The sequence below is a fragment of the Rhinoderma darwinii genome, unplaced genomic scaffold, assembly GCF_050947455.1.
Source record: "Rhinoderma darwinii isolate aRhiDar2 unplaced genomic scaffold, aRhiDar2.hap1 Scaffold_106, whole genome shotgun sequence".
Classification (NCBI taxonomy): Eukaryota; Metazoa; Chordata; class Amphibia; order Anura; family Rhinodermatidae; genus Rhinoderma; species Rhinoderma darwinii.
In genome coordinates this window covers 1,451,193-1,472,460 of record NW_027461945.1, presented here as the reverse complement: position 1 = coordinate 1,472,460, position 21,268 = coordinate 1,451,193, and the positions used below count along the sequence as shown (strand labels likewise).

General features: G+C 44.5%; 1 long non-coding RNA gene across 1 annotated transcript; it reads left to right on the top strand.

The window, feature by feature from the left end:
• The first annotated feature begins 779 nt into the window (after positions 1-779).
• On the top strand, positions 780-14,276 carry LOC142698991 (uncharacterized). The gene is made up of 5 exons (XR_012865907.1): positions 780-872; positions 1,780-1,907; positions 2,966-3,032; positions 3,219-3,283; positions 13,620-14,276. It is a non-coding gene; the product is annotated as an uncharacterized LOC142698991 (long non-coding RNA).
• The last annotated feature ends 6,992 nt before the right edge of the window (positions 14,277-21,268 follow it).

The window sequence follows — 21,268 nt, the reverse complement described above, 5'->3', positions numbered from 1 at the left end:
TAAAATGTCTTATTTACCTTTTAAAGGGATTTTCCATAACTTTATTATTAATAGTAAATATCAAATCGGTGGAGATCTGACTCCTACCACTCCCATGATCAGCTGGGTAAAGGGGCCGCACCACCCTGGTCAGCCACATGTCCTCTTCATTGTTTACCAGGAAAGCTCCATGCATTTGGTAGTGGCTGTGCTCGGTATTGCAGCCCAGAGAGAACCAACTCTGGATTGGGGCACCCTAAACCCTGTTCTACCTTTTTGTGTTCCGGCTGATTTCCTACTATGAAGGGGAAAAGCTCTATAGAACTGAATAGTAGTTACCCAAACAGCGTAGCTCGCATGCTATGCTGCTTCCGTAGCTGCCATTCACTACTATGGGAGTTAGAGAAACAGCGTAGTTCAGCGAGCTACGCTGTTTCCGTAACTCCCGACCATGTAATCTGTAAGTGGCCGGGAGTCAGCGTGAGCACAAAATGCTAGAACAGGGTTTAGGGGGCCCCATTCTAGAGATTGGTGTACAGGTGGGACCCGCATTTATCTGACATTTATTACATATCCTGTGGTTACGTCATATAAGTCGCTCATGGGAAAACTCCTTTAACATACTGTACACGTTTCTTACAGGATGGCGGTGACGGACACCTCTGATATATGTCATATGTTGGTCATCTGTCACCTATAGACATCAATGTTAAATAGTGTATACGTGTAATGTATACGTTTATAAGTGTAACCTCTGGTAACATGACAACTATTATTGTATCTATCCTGTGATCAGAGGTTTTGTATCTTTTTCTTAGATCTTGTCTGAACAGATCCCTTGATTAGTCCCAGAACTGCTGCTGCCGGGACAGTGTCCTGAATACAGCGCTCAGGTATTGATCTCTCCTTCCTGTGATTTACCTTTCCTGCATATTACTCACACACGTCCCAAATTATCTGGTCAGAAAACAGACGGCACTGTTGTGTATGACTGAAGCCATTCCTCCATGTCACATAGGCAGATAGATCCCTGACACGTGGCGGCAGTCATAGTTATCATGAACACTCTTATTCTACTGACACCAAGAAGTTCACCAAACAGTCACATAATCTTACTCCTGGATATAGAGCCGGACATAGAAGACTGGGGTCCTCATAGCAAAGATCAAACTGGGCCCTCCATTATGGGGCCCAATGTAGCTACTGAGGAGAGCCGGGCGTGATGTTTGTTTACCTCTCCATTCCCTTCCCATGACCTTTGGGACAATTCTCCACCGCTTTGCTTGCTGCCAATGTAGTTCCTCGGGAGAGCGGAGTCCTGCACAGGTTGTCACCACCCAGCCACAAAGAGGAGAGGACCAACTCCATTACCTGCTATATAGCGATACCAAATCCACTGCTGTCTAAATCTATAACTGTCAAATTGTATTTTCCAAGAAGTGTAATCTTATATTATAATATTTTATTACAATTAACCTCCAATCCCAGGAATGATGGATTATCTCTTCTATGTATATAATACTGGTCATATGTTCTGGACTTGTCTGTTCTTATGACGAGTAAATAATTGTATTTCCCATAAAATTATAATGCTGGAGCATCTCCTCTTAGCACTCTGAGTTTTTCCATTCCTCTATAATTCCGCCTGGGAATGTTTAAATATGGGGGATACAATATATCTTGTCTATAGGACGTGTCCCTAAACATTATGAAACTGTCAGCACTCATTGTATTGTATCAGACCATGGCCATTGAGAAAAGGGACGTCACCCAGTTGTCAATTTCTTCTTACATTTCCAGGAGTAATAAAAAAGTAACAGCCCAATGAAGAGCTCTGTGATGGTCTCAGGTCCAGGTGTAGGAGGGCTGCTCCAAAAATAAGGAGAGCGCCCAACTAATGCCCAGCATATAAAGTAGGAGAGTCCAAGGTAAGTGCCGAATATTTCTTTATCTCTACACACGTTCACATATTTACTGGCTGGATGGTTTATAGCAATAATGGATATTTTCTCCAAGAGCCCAATTTCAGTTTTCTCACATTGTCCCTCAGAAAACAAGGTTGCTCTTCCTAATATTCCTCGCTTCAATGCTGGGGGTGGTAGATGGAAGAATAGAAAAAAATGTCCTACACAAAATGTAGTGACCGCTTATTACTGACAAGCTACAAACCCGTAATATATTAGGAACAGAGACCAAGAGCCTGGAAACCCGGTGTGGTCAACTATGGCATCCAGACTAAGCTGCCACCCAAACTTATATGTTGTCAGGTAACCCGGTACATGCCCAGAATATTCATTACATGTATCCACATTATATGTGTCCAGAGACACCACAAAAGAGAGAAGAATCAGAAACTCCACAGTTCTCTATAGTTTCCCTTAAGTTCTGGTTTATATAGAGACATAACTATAAGCTCCGGGGCCTTGGTGCCAAATCTATACCAGGTCCTGCCAACTATCATATACCATATATAATCTGCACTCCCACAGACACAATAGGCTTTATGTAAGATGGGGTCCTGGGCAACAAGTAAAGTAGGCTCACCCACCCACCCCATCCCACAGGGTCATGTTTCTATACAGTTTTTTATATTTATCTGGTGGTCTAGGGCTGTGAAAGGGTTCAGTGTAAATTCACTGGTGGTTTAAGGCAGTAAAGGGGAATTGTTTTTTCATTGTATGGTGGTCTAGGGCAGTCAAGGGGGTGACAAGTAAAATCAGGATTCCTCCAGGTGATGGCGGCATTGGGGATTTGTTCAGATTGTGACCCCCTTATGCCAGTCATGGACACCAGGGCCTGTGTGTGACTACAACCTCTTCACCCCTATAGTTATGTTCCCTGGGTCTACGTTACATTACAAAATGTGTTCAATGTCTGACTCGCCCTGTGATAGATAATGACATGTGTGACAGTAAATATATTATTATACATTATAGATATGGGGTTATTTTATGTATATGCAGTAAACCCATTATGTATATTACAGACATATAAGACATGTGAATATGTGGCACCAGTGACAGCCGACATGCTAGAAGATCCACCGTATATATGTAAGTATTATAGAAAATAACAACCTATAGAAATTCTATAATGTGATGTCATCCAGAATGTTCCTATAGAGACACATGAGAGGCTGCGGGAACAAATTCCCCAATGTTGTCAATTGGCTGAACATATATTTGTTGATATGATGACCCATACTAAGCTCACATCATAATTTTAACTTTTCGTTCCAGAAAACCTTGGGATCGGCTGCCTGCTGCCAGGGGGACTCTCTGAAGTAATATTTCATCTATATGAGGTATATCCATCTTTAGTTACTATATATAGGGATAGGGATCGTGTAGGTAATGGGTTTCTTTGTATAGTATGAAGATGGCCATATGACTGGTGGTGCCATGTAGTCTAGGGGGGACACGTAAGGGAACAATAGGGAACGGTTTTGGCCTGAAGATAGATTTAAGGTAATTGGTTGAGGGGACTAGGGGTACAGTAAAGTTGTTGGGGATTAGGGGTGGAGCAGTGTTGGGGGATATAAGGCACGGTTACCCTGCCAAGAGCTCTTGCCACACATTATTGCCTACAAGAAATTCATTAGCCCAAACCCTTACATGCAATCTAATAGACATTAGGACGCTACTAGTTACTTTCGGGGTGGCAGAGGGCCCCCTGACCTGCTGGGCCCCAATGTAACTGCACAGTTCTCACATATAGTACGTCCGCTCCTGATTTATGTTAGAAAGTCATATGGGAGAAGCCCCCTGACCGGTTAAATACCTAGGCCAAATGGGCAAACATCTTGTAATAGCCACTGATTCCATGTCATGTAACTGCTGAGGACTTGTACTATATAATATTGTATATTGTAATGTCGTGGTGAAGGAAAGGTACAGGGTTCAGGAGTCATCTCTACTACTTGGTGTCTCAGCGCTGGGCACTTGTGCCATGTATCCCAGACATGTACCCCAAACTTTGCTAGCAGTCAGGGGAGACACTGCTTACCTTACTGTTATCATTACTACAAGTAATAAAAGCGGGCGGCCGGGAGCGGACCTATCCATGCCGCCTGTCACTCTGACGTCCGCAATGTTTACCTGCAGCATTGTAGGGGGAGGGGTGGCAGGACTCCTAATAAAGTGTCTCTGTGTGAATATTTGTATGAACCCCCTCAGAAACCCCATAATAGTTACTGTTGTGATATAATAAGAATAAAGCTCATTATAATAACTCACTGATAAGAGACACATTGTAGAAGCATAAAAATGAGATAATATATAATACACCTAAAGCTATAAAATACAATGTTGGGGACTGGTCTCTGTTCTACATGAAAATGTTTCCATTGATTGGGATTTGTCCTAATACTTTGTCTTTCTTACTCCTAGTATTAATTCTGAATGGCCCCATTGAATTGCATAGGTCCGTGTGATGTCCGTTGTTTTAACACACGTAAGGCCTTATTCACACGAACGCGTTTAACGTCCATGATACGTCGCACGGACCTATGTTATAGTCAATGGGGCCGTTCAGACAGTCCGTGATTTTCACGCAGCGTGTGTCCGCTGCGTAAAACTCACGACATGTCCTATGCTTGGCCGTTTTTCGCGCATCACGCACCCATTGAGGTCAGTGGGTGCGTGAAAATCACGCGCAGCACATGGAAGCACTTCCGTGTGTCGCACGTGACTCGCGCAACAGTAGATAAATAAGTGAAGGAAAAAATAAAAGCACATCCTTCATTTCTTTTTCTAAACATCAAAACCGCGTGTCATAAGGATGGCATATGCGTGAAAATCACGCAGCCACGCAGCATTCACTGATGACACACGGAACTGCAAGATGCACACGTTCGTGTGAATAAGGCCTAACACGGATGTGGAATACGCTGGTGTGAATAAGAGCTAAGTTGTATTTTTATACACGTATTATGCTATGTGCTATGTGCGATTTTGGTTGCATACAGTAGAAGTTGCTTGTTGTGTGGAGTATTTTTTTTTTTCAAATACATGGATGATGGCCAAATATTGTAGGGCTTCTGTTTCAGTGTTTTGAGAGCGCACACTTTTGTGGCTGTAGATGTATGTGGTATATATATATATATAGCAGAAGAAAATTTGCAGCACTCCAACATGAAAAAAATGGTGGTTTATTCAATCCAAACTAACAGCAACGTTTCAATCCTACAATAGGATCTTTATCAAGGCTTGATAAAGATCCTATTGTAGGATTGAAACGTTGCTGTTAGTTTGGATTGAATAAACCACCATTTTTTTCATGTTGGAGTGCTGCAAATTTTCTTCTGCTATATATCATTATACGTCCTAGGATCGGGACGTTTTGCTGGGCACCTGGTCGATTATTCATTAGTGAGTGCTGCTGTCTTCTTGTGTGCTATATATATATATATATATAAGCTTTTATCACCTTGATCTATTCATTGTAAATGATATTTTCTCAAAATCGCTGATTGTATGTGAGTTTTAGGCACAAATGTGCATTTTAATGCATTTGTTTTTAAAAATAAATTCCTCTATCCTATATCTGAGGGTATGTTCACACGCACTAATTACGGACGTAATTCGGGCGTAATTTACGCGCCGCTGTCAAATTACGGCGCGTAAATAGACGCCCGTGTCAAAGAAGTGACCTGTCACTTCTTTGGCCGTATTTGGAGCCGTTATTCATTGACTTCAATGAATAGCAGCGCCAATTACGTCCGTAATGGACGCGGCACTCAAGCGCCTGCACATGCCGTTACGGCTGAAATTACGGGGATGTTTTCAGGCTGAAACATCCCCGTAATTTCAGCCGTTACAGACGCCCTCGTGTGAACATACCCTAAGGTGTGATAGTGAAGGTGAACACGGCCGACAGGACCACGTCAAGACAACTGCAATCGTCAGGTTGTCTGCTTCCAGGAAAACAGGAGCTTTGTGGACGCCTAATTTTTCTAGGTGTGTAATCCCTGCATTTTATAGATTGTTACTTTTTTTTTGTACATTTCCTGCTTAAAACCACATTTTTGGTGTTTTCAATTTGTAATTTTATGGAGATAATATATGTACATGTAGACACAGGCACAAGTGGTATGTATGTATGTATGTATGTATGTATGATATATATGTATGAGGGACATGAGGGGGCCCGTGTCGCCCACCGGCACTGGCCCCCACCATGGCCGGAGGCTCCCCTAGCAGCCGCTATGGCTGCTACAGCGGGACCCCACTGAAGACTACGGCGGAGTTAAACAAAAGACATGTATCCCCTCTCCACAGGATAGGGGATACATGTGTGATCGCTGGCATTGATAGGGAGTTCGGGGAACTGAAAGTCCCCTGAAGTTCTCCATCAAAAACCTCGGACTTCCGGTGTCTGTGTCGGCAGCTCCGTAGAAATGAATGGAGTGCCGGTCGCGCTTGTGCGCATCCGTGACCAGCGCTCCTTTCATTTTTATTGAGCTGCGCAGACGCCGGAAGTCCGAGGTTAGTCATGGAGAACTTCGGGGGACTTTCGGTCCCCCGTTCTCCTTATCGCTGCCAGCGATCACACATGTATCCCCTGTCCTGTGGATAGGGGATGCATGTTATTTGTAAGACACACTGTAGGTCGCATTTTTTGGGGGGGCTGGGGATGCTGTATGGCGTTCCCTACAGGGGGGGCTGTATGCCGTTTCCTACAGGGGGGACTGTATGGTGTCCCCTGCAGGGGGGACTGTATGGCGGCCCCTGCAGGGGGGGGGGGCTGTATGGCGTTCCCTACAGGGGGGGCTGTATGGCGTTCCCTACAGGGGGGGGCTGTATGGCGTTCCCTACAGGGGGGGCTGTATGGCGTTCCCTACAGGGGGGCTGTATGGCGTTCCCTACAGGGGGGGCTGTATGGCGTTCCCTACAGGGGGGGCTGTATGGCGTTCCCTACAGGGGAGGCTGTATGGCGTTTCCTACAAGGGGGGCTGTATGGCGTTATCTACAGTGGGGGCTGTATGGCGTTCGCGCCATATAGCCCCCTCTGTAGATAACGCCATACAGTCCCCCCTGTAGATAACGCCATACAGCCCCCTCTGTAGATAATGCCATACAGTCCCCCCTGTAGATAACGCCATACAGCCCCCCCTGTAGATAACGCCATACAGTCCCCCCTGTAGATAACGCCATACAGCCCCCCTGTGGATAACGCCATACAGTCCCCCCTGTAGATAACGCCATACAGCCCCCTCTGTAGATAATGCCATACAGTCCCCCCTGTAGATAACGCCATACAGTCCCCCCTGTAGATAACGCCATACAGCCCCCCTGTAGATAACGCCATACAGCCCCCCTGTAGATAACGCCATACAGTCCCCCCTGTAGATAACGCCATACAGTACCCCCTGTAGATAACGCCATACAACCCCCTCTGTAGATAACGCCATACAGCCCCCTCTGTAGATATCTACAAAGGGGGCTGTATGGCGTTATCTACAGGGGGGCTGTATGGCGTTATCTACAGGGGGGGCTGTAAAAAAGGCACTATCTACAAGGGGGGGGGGTTGTGTGACACCCAGGGGAGGGGGGGCCACAGTCAAAAGTTTGCTATGGGGCCCAGTATTTCCTAGTTATGCCCCTGTATGTATGTATGTATGTATGTATGTATGATATATATATATGTGTGTATGTATGTATGTATCTATTTATGATATATATATATATATGTGTGTATGTATGATATATATGTGTGTATGTATGAATGTATGTATGTATGATATATATATATGTGTGTATGTATGTATGTATCTATTTATGATATATATATATGTGTGTGTATGTATGATATATATGTGTATGTATGTATGAATGTATGTATGTACGATATATATATATGTGTGTATGTATGTATGTATGTATGTATCTATCTATGATATATATATATATATATATATATATAGATATGTATATATATATATATATATATATATATATATATATGCATGTGTGTATGATATATATATATATATATATATATATATATATATATGTATGTATATATGCGTGTGTGTGTGTGTGTATGTATGTATTTATGATATATAAACTGTATGTATGTATGTATGTATGTATGATATATATATATGTGTATATGTATGTATGTATGTATGTGTGTATGTATGTATATATGTATGTGTGTGTGTATGTATGTATGTGTGTATGTATATATGTATGATGTATGTATGTATGTATGCTATATGTATGTATATATATGTGTATGTATGTATGTATGTATATATGTGTGTATGTATGTATGATATATGTATGTATGTATGAACGCTGCACATATTGAACTTTTTTTTTTAGGATGCCTGGAGCATAAAATTTTCTGCTTTAGTTTACACTGTTGACATAAAGTATAAATTTGTATGCATTTTTTTAAATTAAAAATGACACTTTATACACACAAGGACCGTCATGCAATTTTATGTGGAGTGGCAAATGGACAATGTACCAGGAATCTACTTTCAGAAAATATATAAGTATGGGGGGTTTAGTATGATTTTTTTGTACTTAGTAATATAGGTTTTATTTGTACATGACAAAAGTAAGAGGCAAAATGCCTAAAAAACCCTGGTAGTGAAAGGGTTAAAAAGGTCCAACAGGAAAGACTGGCGCAACCAATCGGAGCTCAGCTTTCATTTCAAAGCTGCTCTGAAAAAAAGCTGCACTGTGATTGGTTGCTATGGTCAACAAGGACAGTTGATGTGTTTGACAGTCTGTCCGCCATCCATGCAGCGTGATGTATAATCTGTACACAAGACAGGTAACAGAAAGAAGTATTTATATGTAATGTATAGACATGCTTAGGAGATGACGGACATTACAATATTTACACTAAAGATGCAAATGTGACGATGACATTCTACTTTCTTACAAGCCGATTCTGCCTTCCTTGTAGCCGGATCCCTCTGGGTGGGGGGAAATATTGCGCATGCCATTAGGCTGTGTTCATATGACAGATTATTCTTATGGAAAAATCAGACGTGGAATTGGTCGAGAAACCGTGGTAGAAAACCACGGCCGACCCTCAGATTTCGGTAGTTGTTTTGTAGTAAAAACTGAGGTGTTTCTGCACACAGATTAGAACCATTTAATGGGGCTAATCTGCCTGCGATTACCTGATGTGGAACATGCGACGGAAAACGCGTGACATGTCACTTTTTTTCAGCGAGGCGGTGTACAATTTCACCCGCTTAATATTCTGTCCTGTATAAATGGGTGGTTTCTTATAGACAATGGTGCACTTTTTTCAAGTGTTTTTCACGCCGATTCAGACACAGAAAATGCGTCTGAATCCTCGTGAAAATTCTGCCGTGTGAACAGGGCCTTAGTCCTGGCAAAGAGGAAAATCACATGGAGGCTTGGAGAAAATCAAGACTGAAATACGACAATGACATCTGAATATATAAAGTGAAATAATGTCCTTCTAGGGCGACACAGGATAATGATTGTGACAGCGGTGTCTTATATTGTACACGTCCACCTCACATAACCGCCGGCCTCTGCTTCAATGATTCCAGTAAGAGTAGGAGGTTCCCCCGGGGCAAGAATTACCACAGCGGAAAGATGTACAAGACTTGTGAATGTTGTTATTCCCATCCCATTACACCTGGGTTCTCATGGCTAGGTGTTGTGGCTTTTTTTGTCATAAACTTCCAAATCGGGCAACACACAGACACACACACACACACACACACACACACACACACACACACACACACACAGACACACACACACAGACACACACACATACACACACACACACACACACACACACAGACACACACATACATACACACAGACACACACAGACACACACAGACACACACAGACACACAGACACACACACACACATACATACATACACACAGACACACACAGACACACACAGACACACAGACACACACACACACACATACATACATACATTCATACACACACACACACACACACACACACACACACAAACAGACATACATACACACACACACACACAAACAGACACACACACACACACACACACACACAGAGACACACACGGATCTGTATTGCATTATGGGCCTACACTGTTCCTCTAATTTTACACATTCCGTAAGAAGAAAAAAAAATGTGTCATGCTCCACCACACTCCATAGGGAGGATATGGCGTCTCATTAAAGCACTGTACGGCGACAGAGGGTGAAATACAGAATTGTAACTTGTCAGATATACAATACATGTTAGAGGCTTTAGTACTTGCTGTAAGAGGTGTAAATGGAAGTCTTCCCAGCTCATGATTCATCAAAGCTCTACACAGGTTAGGCTCTGTCCACAACACCATTAGAGCCCGAAACCTCACTGACCCATTAGAAGTCAATGGGATCTTTTACACAACGGATCCATCATGATTGTCATAGCTCTGTCAATAAATCCTAGGATTTGTACCAGTCTAAATAAGAGCAAAGGCTTGATATGGAATCAATCATTTCAGTTTGTGAGGGTAAATAATCGTTTTCTAGGAGTCCTAAGCTGCATCCACTGCCCCACACCAGCCAAAATGGCTCCATTACCAATACCAGCAGAGTGCCCCATAAACAGTGCCAGTAGAGTGCCCCATAAACAGTGCCAGTAGAGTGCCCCATAAACAGTGCCAGTAGAGTGCTTCCCTGCGTGCAGCCACAAGCAGGAGCTCAATGATACATGTTTACACAGCTACCATGCGGCCATAGAAATAAATATGCAGCAAGAGCCCCTGTTCTCAGCCGTCAGGAGACTTTCAGGAGACCTCCTTCTCTGCCGGGAGATTTCTTGTAGACTACTGGACAATCCTGGAGAGTAGGCAAGAATGACGTCTATGTGTTTAGTCAGACACAAACCCAAAGCACATTATTAACCCCTTCCCATCGCCGACATTATTTTTATTCACATTTTTTCCTCCCCACCTTCCAAAAGCCATTTTTTTTAAAATTCTCTGTGCGGGGGGGGGGGGGGGTTCGGTGTGGAAAGTGAAGATATAACATAGCAGCGATAGCTTTGTTTTCTTGGTTTCACTTTTATGGAATTCACCGTTTGTAAAAATGACTAGTTAACTTTATTCTGCGGGTCAGTACGATTACGGCAATACCAAATTTATATGTTTTTTTTATGGTTTACTACTCTAAGGGCTTGTCCACATGTAACGGAATTGCTGCAGGAATTTCCGCTTGGACTAGCAGACAATCTGCTATGGAAAAACATTTCCTGCATTTTTTTACTGTAGAAAATATTCCGGATTTTGCTGCGTTTTTTTTCCAAGTCTGTGAGATGGTGACATTTCCTCTGAAAAACGCAGGAATTCAGTCCACTTTCCGCAGCAGGAATTTACATACAGCCGGTGAATTTCAGGACTGACATTTTAATGCAGCGTGTGGATAACATTCGCTCATTCACACCCACTTTGCTGCTACTGTATTCTGCTGCATATTATCCGTTCGCAACTCCGAATGGAAAATACGCAGCCATTTTCGTTACGTGTGGACAAGCCCTTACAAGGAGAAAATTCATTATTACAAATAAAATTTGTTTTGTGTTGCCATATTCTGAGACATAACTTTTTAATTTTTCCGTCTATATGAGGGCTTATTTTCTGCAGGCCGAGCTGTAGTTTTAATTTGTACCATTTTGGGGTACATAAGACTTTTTGACCACTTTTTATAAAATTATTTTGTGGGATACGAGGTGACTAAAAAACACAGCGATTTTGGGGTTTTCATTTTATATTGTAACAGTTTGGACTTTTACAGGTGTCGCGATTCCAGATATGTTAAAATAAAAAATCCACTGCTTTTGAGCGAAAATGTTTTTATTTTTAATATTCTTTTGGTCTATGTAAAAAAAAAAAAATGAACAGGGAGATGTGCTGCCAACAACGGTAATATTTTCGGCTGCATAAACGTTACAATCAGCCGATGAACGAGCGTTATACCCAGAAAAGGAGTATACAGTTACTCACAAAAGATAAAGAATAAAATCAAAATATACAACCCATCAAACCAAACCAAACAACAATCCCCAGTAGAAGAGTAGAAGCCCTAACATTTAATATAAAAATGGAAGAATCCCCAAAATACTGCAAAGGGGGATATCACTGGCAATATTGTTCACAACCTGTGCAAAGCCATACTATAAGAAAGGCACAAATGATACCTTCTCATTCAGGCCCAAAGGAGCTTGGGTGCGTAACTTTATGATCCAACGACATTCAATTTGCTCATGACGTTTGGCTAGATTCCCTCCTCGGGAGCCCAAAGAAAGTTTAGCAATTTCAGGAACTTTTAAATCCTGACATCTGCCCTTGTGTTTCTCCCTAAAGTGCTTAGGTATTGGTTTAAATTTGATGAGTTTCTGAGGGTCCAATTTCACTGCTGCCCTGATATCCTTGGCATGTTCCTGGGTGCGTACCCTCAGATCTCGTGTGGTCATACCCACGTATATCAAACCACAAGTGCATGTAGCGCGATATATGACCCCCGTGGTACTGCAATTAATGACGTGCACAATTTTGTGTTCATCACATCCTGATGAATCACAAAATGTGTCTGTCTTAACAATCATGCTACAGATAGAGCAGTGGCCACATGGGAATGAGCCCCACTTAGGGCCCGATGACACACAGGGAGGTACATAATGGCTTCTTACTAACATGTCCTTTAGTGTTCTGCTTCTTTTAGCCACCATCAATGGTCGGTGTGGAAGAACACCCCTAAGATCGGGATCATTCTGCCATTGTGTGTTAGAGTTGGTTACAAATCTGACCGGATTTCCTTTGATCTACGTACCTTTTGTCTCAACAGAATGTCCCGATTAGTACTCCTTGCTCTTTGGCATCCTTTTTCAGCATCTATATTTCTGTAGCCACGTTGTCTTAATCTCTGCTTCAGATTTGAGGCCTGTTCTTTAAAATTCCGATGAGAATTAAATCACTCATTTAGCCCTCAAGAATTGGCCTGTCGGGATGGAACGCACAATATGAGGAGTATAAAACGATGATGCGTGCAATAAAGAATTCACCGCTGTTGCTTTCCGAAAGATGGTCGTGCTTAAATGACCGTTATACAAAACCAAGAAATTTATGTCAAGAAATTCCTACAATTTCTTAGGACTGGAAAACCCCTTTAAGCTAAAGGGTTTTCCCACTAAGAACATTTAGCACCTATCCACTGGATAGGTGATAAATATATGATCGCTAAGGGCCCCACTACTGGGACCCCCACCGACCATGTACTAACTCCTTATGAAATTTTGTTCGAAAATTACCCAGGTTGCCCATAACACCTACAGACTCAGAACTATATTTGTCACATGACACCCTTGTCCAATATGTGATAAGGCTTCAGAAGAAGTTTTAGGCTTGGTTTACAATGTGCGTTTTTGTTGCGTTTTTAGCATTCTTTTTTTGTTTGGTTTGATGAACTTCCACGTTAGTTTATCTACCAAAACAAAAAAAATTCATGGCAAAAACGCACAGTGTAAACCCAGCCTGAGAGAGTTAAGACTCAGGTGCAGGAGGCTCAACATAAATGTACTGAAGAGCCTTATTCCGTTAATCTGTGAAACTTTATAATGATCAATTAGTTTTACATTCTGGTTTATTTACAGTGCTTTGGAGAAGTCTCTTCAAGGTACTGCTGCTGACCATCCTTACTGCCGTGAGGTGTGAAAGAAGAGATACCTGGATCGATTCTTCCTATGTGAAGAAATCTGCACATATTATTTAGACCGACTCATCACCCGTGAGAGAAACCAATTATTACTGGAGACCTGCGAGCAGTTGTAACTTGATCCTCTGTTAGACGGAAAATTCCTTGACCTGGAGGAAAAGATAAGTGGGTCTGAGGATAATATACCGCACAGAAGACCCCCAGGTGAGAAGAAGGAGGTTGCTTCATGTAAGCCCACCTCACATGAAACAGCTGCAACAGGTACTGTTCTTTGCTCCCCTACAAGAGGTCAAGAATAATAGCATTAGATTCTACAGTATTTGATGACAGACAGTCTCCTGAAACTCTGCAATGGCCGACTTCTTCAATCCACTTGGACCTAAACCAGACAAAGGACTATGGAGTTTCATTGCTTGTAGCTCTATACATCATAGTCTATGTATTTCAGCTTTCTGACATCATTCTTTTCTTAAAGCAATCTGACAACAACACTCTTACCAAACAACATAGAATACTCCAACGTGACTTCAGTGAAATACAGGAGTGAATTGTATATTACTGCAAACTAAATCGGAAGTACTGATACCTACGATTATCGACTTTCTGCCATCATTCTTCCTTAACCCCTTCCCTCTTTGGCCGCTTTTGACCTTCCTGACAGAGTGTAAAGGATCTGCCAGGTACTACGTCTGTGTATACTCCCGAGATTAATCAGTCGACACCTGAGGCCAGACCTCTTAGACTGACACCGGCTCCCACCAACCAGGGTGGCAGGCTCAGGAGTGGGAGAGCCTATCGCGGCCTTGTCAGTCGGAGTTAGCTCCGCCCCCTGTTCATTTATACCTGCCGTGTTCTCTTCCTCAGTGCTTGTTATTCTTCTTGGATTCCAGGCCCCACTGCTGCCTTGCTCCAGCCTGCTTCTGCCGTGCTTCTGCCTTGCTTCAGTTCCGCTTATCCTGCTTCGCTTTGCCCCTGGCTTGCTTCCTGCTCCGTGCTCTGCGTTTGTATACTCCACTACATCCTGATCCTGACTGGCTCATTCACCGCTCCGTTTCCTCGCGGCGTTCCGTGGCCTACTGCCCCTTCCCTTGCGTGTTCCCTGTTTGTACTCCCTTGCACTTAGACAGAGTAGGGACCGCCGCCAAGTTGTACCCCGTCGCCTAGGGCGGGTCGTTGCAAGTAGGCAGGGACAGGGCGGTGGGTAGATTAGGGCTCACTTGTTCCCTTCACCTCCTTCTTGCCATTACATAATAACAAGCCCATACCTAGTCTACCATTTCTCCTACGCTGACGCTATCATGGACCCCCTTGAGACCCTGACCCAGCAGATGCAGGGCCTCTCCCTACAGGTCCAGGCCCTGGCTCAGAGGGTCAACCAGGCTGACGCTGCCTTAGTAGTACCCCTCACCTCACCTCTAGAACCCGACCTCAAGTTACCTGACCGGTTCTTAGGGGACCGTAAGACTTTTCTCTCCTTTGCAGACTTTATTTCCGCCTAAAACCTCACTCCTCAGGTTCCGAGAACCAGCGGGTGGGTATCATTATATCCCGACTCCAGGAAGGGCCCCAAGAGTGGGCCTTCTCCTTGGCTCCTGACGCCCCTGAACTTTCCTCCGTTGATCGTTTTTTCTCTGCCCTCGGACTCATTTACGACGAGACTGACAGGACTGCCTTAGCCGAGAGTCGGTGACCTTACGTCAGGGTAGGAGACCTGTTGAGGAATACTGTTCCGATTTTAGAAAGTGGTGCGTAGCTTCTCGGTGGAACGACCCGGCCCTAAGGTGCCAGTTTAGGTTAGGATTATCTGACGCCCTGAAGGATCTGCTGGTTAGCTACCCCTCTTCTGACTCCCTAGACCAGGTTATGGCCCTAGCAGTACGACTTGACCGACGTCTCAGGGAACGTCAGCTTGAATGTTTCAATGTGTTCCCCTCTGACTTCCCTGCGATTCCCCCCGAGGTCCCGTCTCCTCGCTCTTCCACGGAGGACTCGGAGGTACCTATGCAACTCGGGGCCTCCATGTCCCCTCGACAACGTAGAGAGTTTCGCAGGAAGAATGGTCTCTGCTTCTATTGTGGGGACGACAAGCATCTACTGAACACCTGTCCCAGGCGCAAGAATAAACAGCCGGAAAACTTCCGCGCCTAAGTGATCATCGGGGAGGTCACTTGGGCGCACAGGTATTTCCCGTTAATATGAAACACAATAAAATTTTGCTTCCCTTTCAGGTCTCGTTTGCTGGCCGGTCTGCCACTGGCAGTGCCTTCGTGGATTCTGGCTCATCTGCTATAATCATGTCTGTGGAATTTGCTATGTCTCTAAAAATGCCTTTTATTGATTTGCCTTATCCTATCCCGGTAGTGGGTATCGACTCCACTCCTCTTGCTAATGGTTATTTTACTCAGCATACTCCTGTTTTTGAACTCCTTGTTTGCTCCATGCATTTGGAGCAGTGCTCTGTACTGGTGATGCAGGGATTATCGTCCGATCTGGTATTAGGTCTTCCCTGGTTGCAGCTGCATAATCCCACGTTTGATTGGAATACTGGGGATCTCACCAAATGGGGTAGTGAATGCCTGATGTTATGTCTTTCGGTTAACTCTATTTCTCCCCGGGAGGAGGTAAACACGCTTCCTGAGTTTGTTCAGGACTTCGCTGATGTGTTTTCTAAGGAGGCCTCCGAGGTGTTGCCCCCTCATAGAGATTACGATTGCGCCATCGATTTGGTGCCTGGTGCCAAGCTTCCTAAGGGTAGGATATTTAATCTTTCATGTCCTGAACGTGAAGCTATGAGGGAGTATATCCAAGAATGCCTGGCCAAGGGTTTCATTCGCCCCTCGACTTCTCCTGTAGGTGCTGGCTTCTTCTTCGTGAGGAAGAAGGATGGTGGTCTTAGGCCGTGCATTGATTATCAGAACCTGAATAAGGTCACCGTAAGGAACCAGTATCCCCTTCCTTTGATTCCGGATCTTTTTAATCAGGTTCAGGGGGCCCAATCGTTTTCTAAGTTCGATCTACGGGGGGCATATAACCTTATCCGCATCAAAGAGGGGGATGAGTGGAAAACTGCGTTCAACACACCCGAAGGTCATTTCGAATACCTGGTCATGCCCTTTGGGTTGTGTAATGCCCCTGCCGTCTTCCAGAATTTTATTAATGAAATTCTGAGAGATTACCTGGGTAATTTTCTTGTAGTGTACCTTGATGACATACTGGTGTTTTCCAAGGACTGGTCCTCCCACGTGGAGCATGTCAGGAAGGTCCTCCGGGAAAATAATCTGTTTGCGAAGACCGAAAAATGTGTGTTTGGGGTACAGGAGATACCATTTTTAGGTCAAATCCTCACTCCTCATGAATTCCGCATGGACCCTGCCAAGGTTTAGGCTGTGGCGGAATGGGTCCAACCTGCCTCCCTGAAGGCGCTACAGTGTTTTTTGGGGTTCGCTAACTATTACAGGAGATTTATTGCCAACTTCTCGGTCGTCGCTAAGCCTCTTACGGACCTTACTCGCAAGGGTGCTGATGTCCTCCATTGGCCCCCTGAGGCCGTCCAGGCTTTTGAGACCCTCAAGAAGTGCTTTATCTCGGCCCCCGTGCTGGTTCAGCCCAACCAAAGGGAGCCATTTATTGTGGAGGTTGACGCATCCGAGGTGGGAGTGGGGGCCGTCTTGTCCCAGGGTACCAGCTCCCTCACCCATCTCCGCCCCTGTGCTTACTTCTCTAGGAAGTTTTCGCCCACGGAGAGTAACTATGATATTGGCAACCGCAAACTTTTAGCCATTAAATGGGCTTTTGAAGAGTGGCGTCACTTCCTGGAGGGGGCCAGACACCAGGTAACGGTCCTTACTGACCACAAGAATCTGGTTTTCCTAGAATCTGCGCGGAGGCTTAATCCTAGACAAGCTCGTTGGGCACTATTCTTTACCAGATTTAATTTCTTGGTTACCTATAGGGCTGGGTCCAAAAATATTAAGGCTGATGCACTGTCACGTAGTTTCATGGCCAATCCTCCTCCCGAGAAGGATCCTGCTTGTATTTTACCCCCTGGTATAATCGTTTCTGCCGCTGATTCTGATTTAGCTTCTGACATCGCGGCTGATCAAGGTTCAGCTCCCGGGAACCTCCCTGGGGACAAACTGTTTGTCCCCCTGTAATACCGGCTAAGGGTACTCAGGGAAAACCATGACTCCGCACTATCTGGTCATCCTGGCATCTTGGGTACCAAACACCTCATTACCAGAAACTATTGGTGGCCTGGGTTGCCTAAAGACGTTAGGGCTTACGTCACCGCTTGTGAGGTTTGTGCTAGGTCCAAGACCCCCTAGGTCCCGACCTGCGGGCTTACTACGTTCCTTGCCCATTCCCCAGAGACCTTGGACCCATATCTCCATGGATTTTATCACCGATTTGCCTCCATCTCAGGGCAAGTCGGTGGTGTGGGTGGTAGTAGACCGCTTCAGCAAGATGTGCCACTTTGTGCCCCTTAAGAAACTACCTAACGCCAAGACGTTAGCTTCTTTGTTTGTTAAACACATTCTGCGTCTCCATGGGGCCCCAGTCAATATCGTTTCTGACAGAGGGGTAAAATTTGTTTCCTTATTTTGGAGAGCATTTTGTAAAAAGTTGGAGATTGATCTGTCCTTCTCCTCCGCCTTCCATCCCGAAACTAATGGCCAAACGGAAAGGACTAACCAATCCCTGGAACAATATTTAAGGTGTTTCATCTCTGACTGTCAATTTGATTGGGTCTCATTCCTTCCCCTCGCCGAATTTTCCCTGAATAACCGGGTCAGTAACTCGTCAGGGGTCTCCCCGTTTTTCTGTAATTTCGGGTTTAACCCAAGGTTCTCCTCCGTTTCTCCTGGTTGTTCCAATAATCCCGAGGTAGAGGACGTTCATCGGGAACTGTGCACAGTCTGGGCCCAGGTTCAGAAGAACCTAGAGGCGTCCCAGAGCGTACAAAAGATTCAGGCTGATAGTAGACGTTCTGCTAACCCCCGGTTTGTCGTCGGGGATCTGGTCTGGTTGTCGTCCAGGAACTTGCGCCTTAAGGTCCCGTCCAGGAAGTTTGCTCCCCGATTTATTGGACCTTATAAGGTCATTGAAGTCCTCAAGCCTGTATCCTTCCGTCTGGAGCTGCCCCCATCCTTTCGCATACATGACGTCTTCCATGCCTCCCTCCTTAAACGCTGCTCCCCGTCCTGGTCCCCCTCGAGGAAACCTCCTGTTCCCGTTCTCACCCCTGAGGGGGTGGAATTCGAGGTGGCCAAGATTATGGACAGTAGGATGATCCAGGGCTCCCTCCAGTACCTGGTCCATTGGAGAGGATACGGGCCGGAGGAGAGGACTTGGGTACCTGCTCGAGATGTTCACGCTGGGGTATTGATCAGGAGGTTCCACCTTCTCTTCCCCACTAAACCGGGTCCTCTTAGTAAGGGTCCGGTGGCCCCTCATAAAAGGGGGAGTACTGTAAAGGATCTGCCAGGTACTACGTCTGTGTATACTCCCGAGATTAATCAGTCGACACCTGAGGCCAGACCTCTTAGACTGACACCGGCTCCCACCAACCAGGGTGGCAGGCTCAGGAGTGGGAGAGCCTATCGCGGCCTGGTCAGTCGGAGTTAGCTCCGCCCCCTGTTCATTTATACCTGCTGTGTTCTCTTCCTCAGTGCTTGTTATTCTTCTTGGATTCCTGGCCCCACTGCTGCCTTGCTCCAGCCTGCTTCTGCCGTGCTTCTGCCTTGCTTCAGTTCCGCTTATCCTGCTTCGCTTTGCCCCTGGCTTGCTTCCTGCTCCGTGCTCTGCGTTTGTATACTCCACTACATCCTGATCCTGACTGGCTCATTCACCGCTCCGTTTCCTCGCGGCGTTCCGTGGCCTACTGCCCCTTCCCTTGCGTGTTCCCTGTTTGTACTCCCTTGCACTTAGACAGAGTAGGGACCGCCGCCAAGTTGTACCCCGTCGCCTAGGGCGGGTCGTTGCAAGTAGGCAGGGACAGGGCGGTGGGTAGATTAGGGCTCACTTGTTCCCTTCACCTCCTTCCTGCCATTACACAGAGCCTCATTTTTCAAATCTGACATGTTTCACTTTATGTGGTAATAACTCCGGAATGCTTTTACCTATCCAAGTGATTCTGAGATTGTTTTCTCGTGACACATTGGACTTTATGTTACTGGCAAAATTTTCCCGATACATTCAGTATTTAATTGTGAAAAACACCAAAATTTAGCGAAAAATTGCAAAAATTTGCATTTTTCTCAATTTAAATGTATCTGCTTGTAAGACAGGCAGTTATACCACACAAAAATGTTGCTAACTAACATCCCCCATATGTCTACTTTAGATTGGCATCGTTTTTTGAACATCATTTTATTTTTCTAGGACGTTACAAGTCTTAGAACTTTAGCAGCAATTTCTCACATTTTCAAGAAAATTTCAAAATGCTATTTTTACAGGGGCCAGTTCAGATGTGAAGTGGCTTTGAGGTCCTTAGATAATAGAAACCCCCAATAAGTCACCCCATTTTAAAAACTGCACCCCTCAAAGTATTCAAAACAGCATTTAGAAAGTTTCTTAACCCTTTAGACATTGCGCAGGAATTAAGGCAAAGTAGAGGTGAAATTTACAAAGTTCATTATTTTTTTCCAGAAATTCATTTTGAATCCATTTTTTTTGTACTACAGAATGTTTTACCCAAGAAATGCAACTCAATATTTATTTTCCAGGTTCTGCAGTTTTAGGAAATATCCCACATGTGGCTCTAGTGTGCTACTGGACTGAAGCACCGGCCTCAGAAGCAAAGGAGCACCTAGTGGATTTTGGGTCTCCTTTTTATTAGAATATATTTTAGGCACCATGTCAGCTTTGAACAGGTCTTGTGGAACTAAAACAGTGGAAATCCCCCAAAAGTGACCCCATTTGGGAAACTACACCCCACAAGGAATTTATCTAGGGTTGTAGCAAGCATTTTGACTGGCCAGTTTTTTTGCAAAAATTTTTGGAACTAGGCCATGAAAATGAAAATCTACATTTTTTCAAATAAAATGTATGTTTAGCTAATTTTTTTTCATTTCCAAAAGAACTAAAGTAGAAAAAGCACCACAACATTTGTAGAGCAATTTCTCCTGAGTAAAACATTACCCCACATGTGGTAATAAACGGTTGTTTGGACACACGGCAGGGCTTAGAAGGGAAAGAGCACCATTTGGCTCTTGGAGCTCAAATTTAGTAGGAATGGTTTGCGGAGGCCATGTCGCATTTGCAAAGCAACTGAGGGGACAAAACAGTGGAAACCCCCAACAAGTGACCCCATTTTGGAAACTACACCCCTAAAGGCATTTATCAAGGGGTTTAGTGAGAATTTAGACTCCACAGGTGTTTTTCTGAAATGAATACGCAGTGGATGGTGCAAAGTGAAAATTGCAATTTTTCCACTGATCTGCCCATTCACCGCACAAGATGTTGTGCCCCTAGAGAATCTTACCCCATAAATTGTTAAGCGGGTTTTCCCGGGTATGGTAATGCCTTACTTGTGGCCATAAATTGCTGTTTGGGCACACTGTAGGGCTAAGAAGGAATAGACCGCCA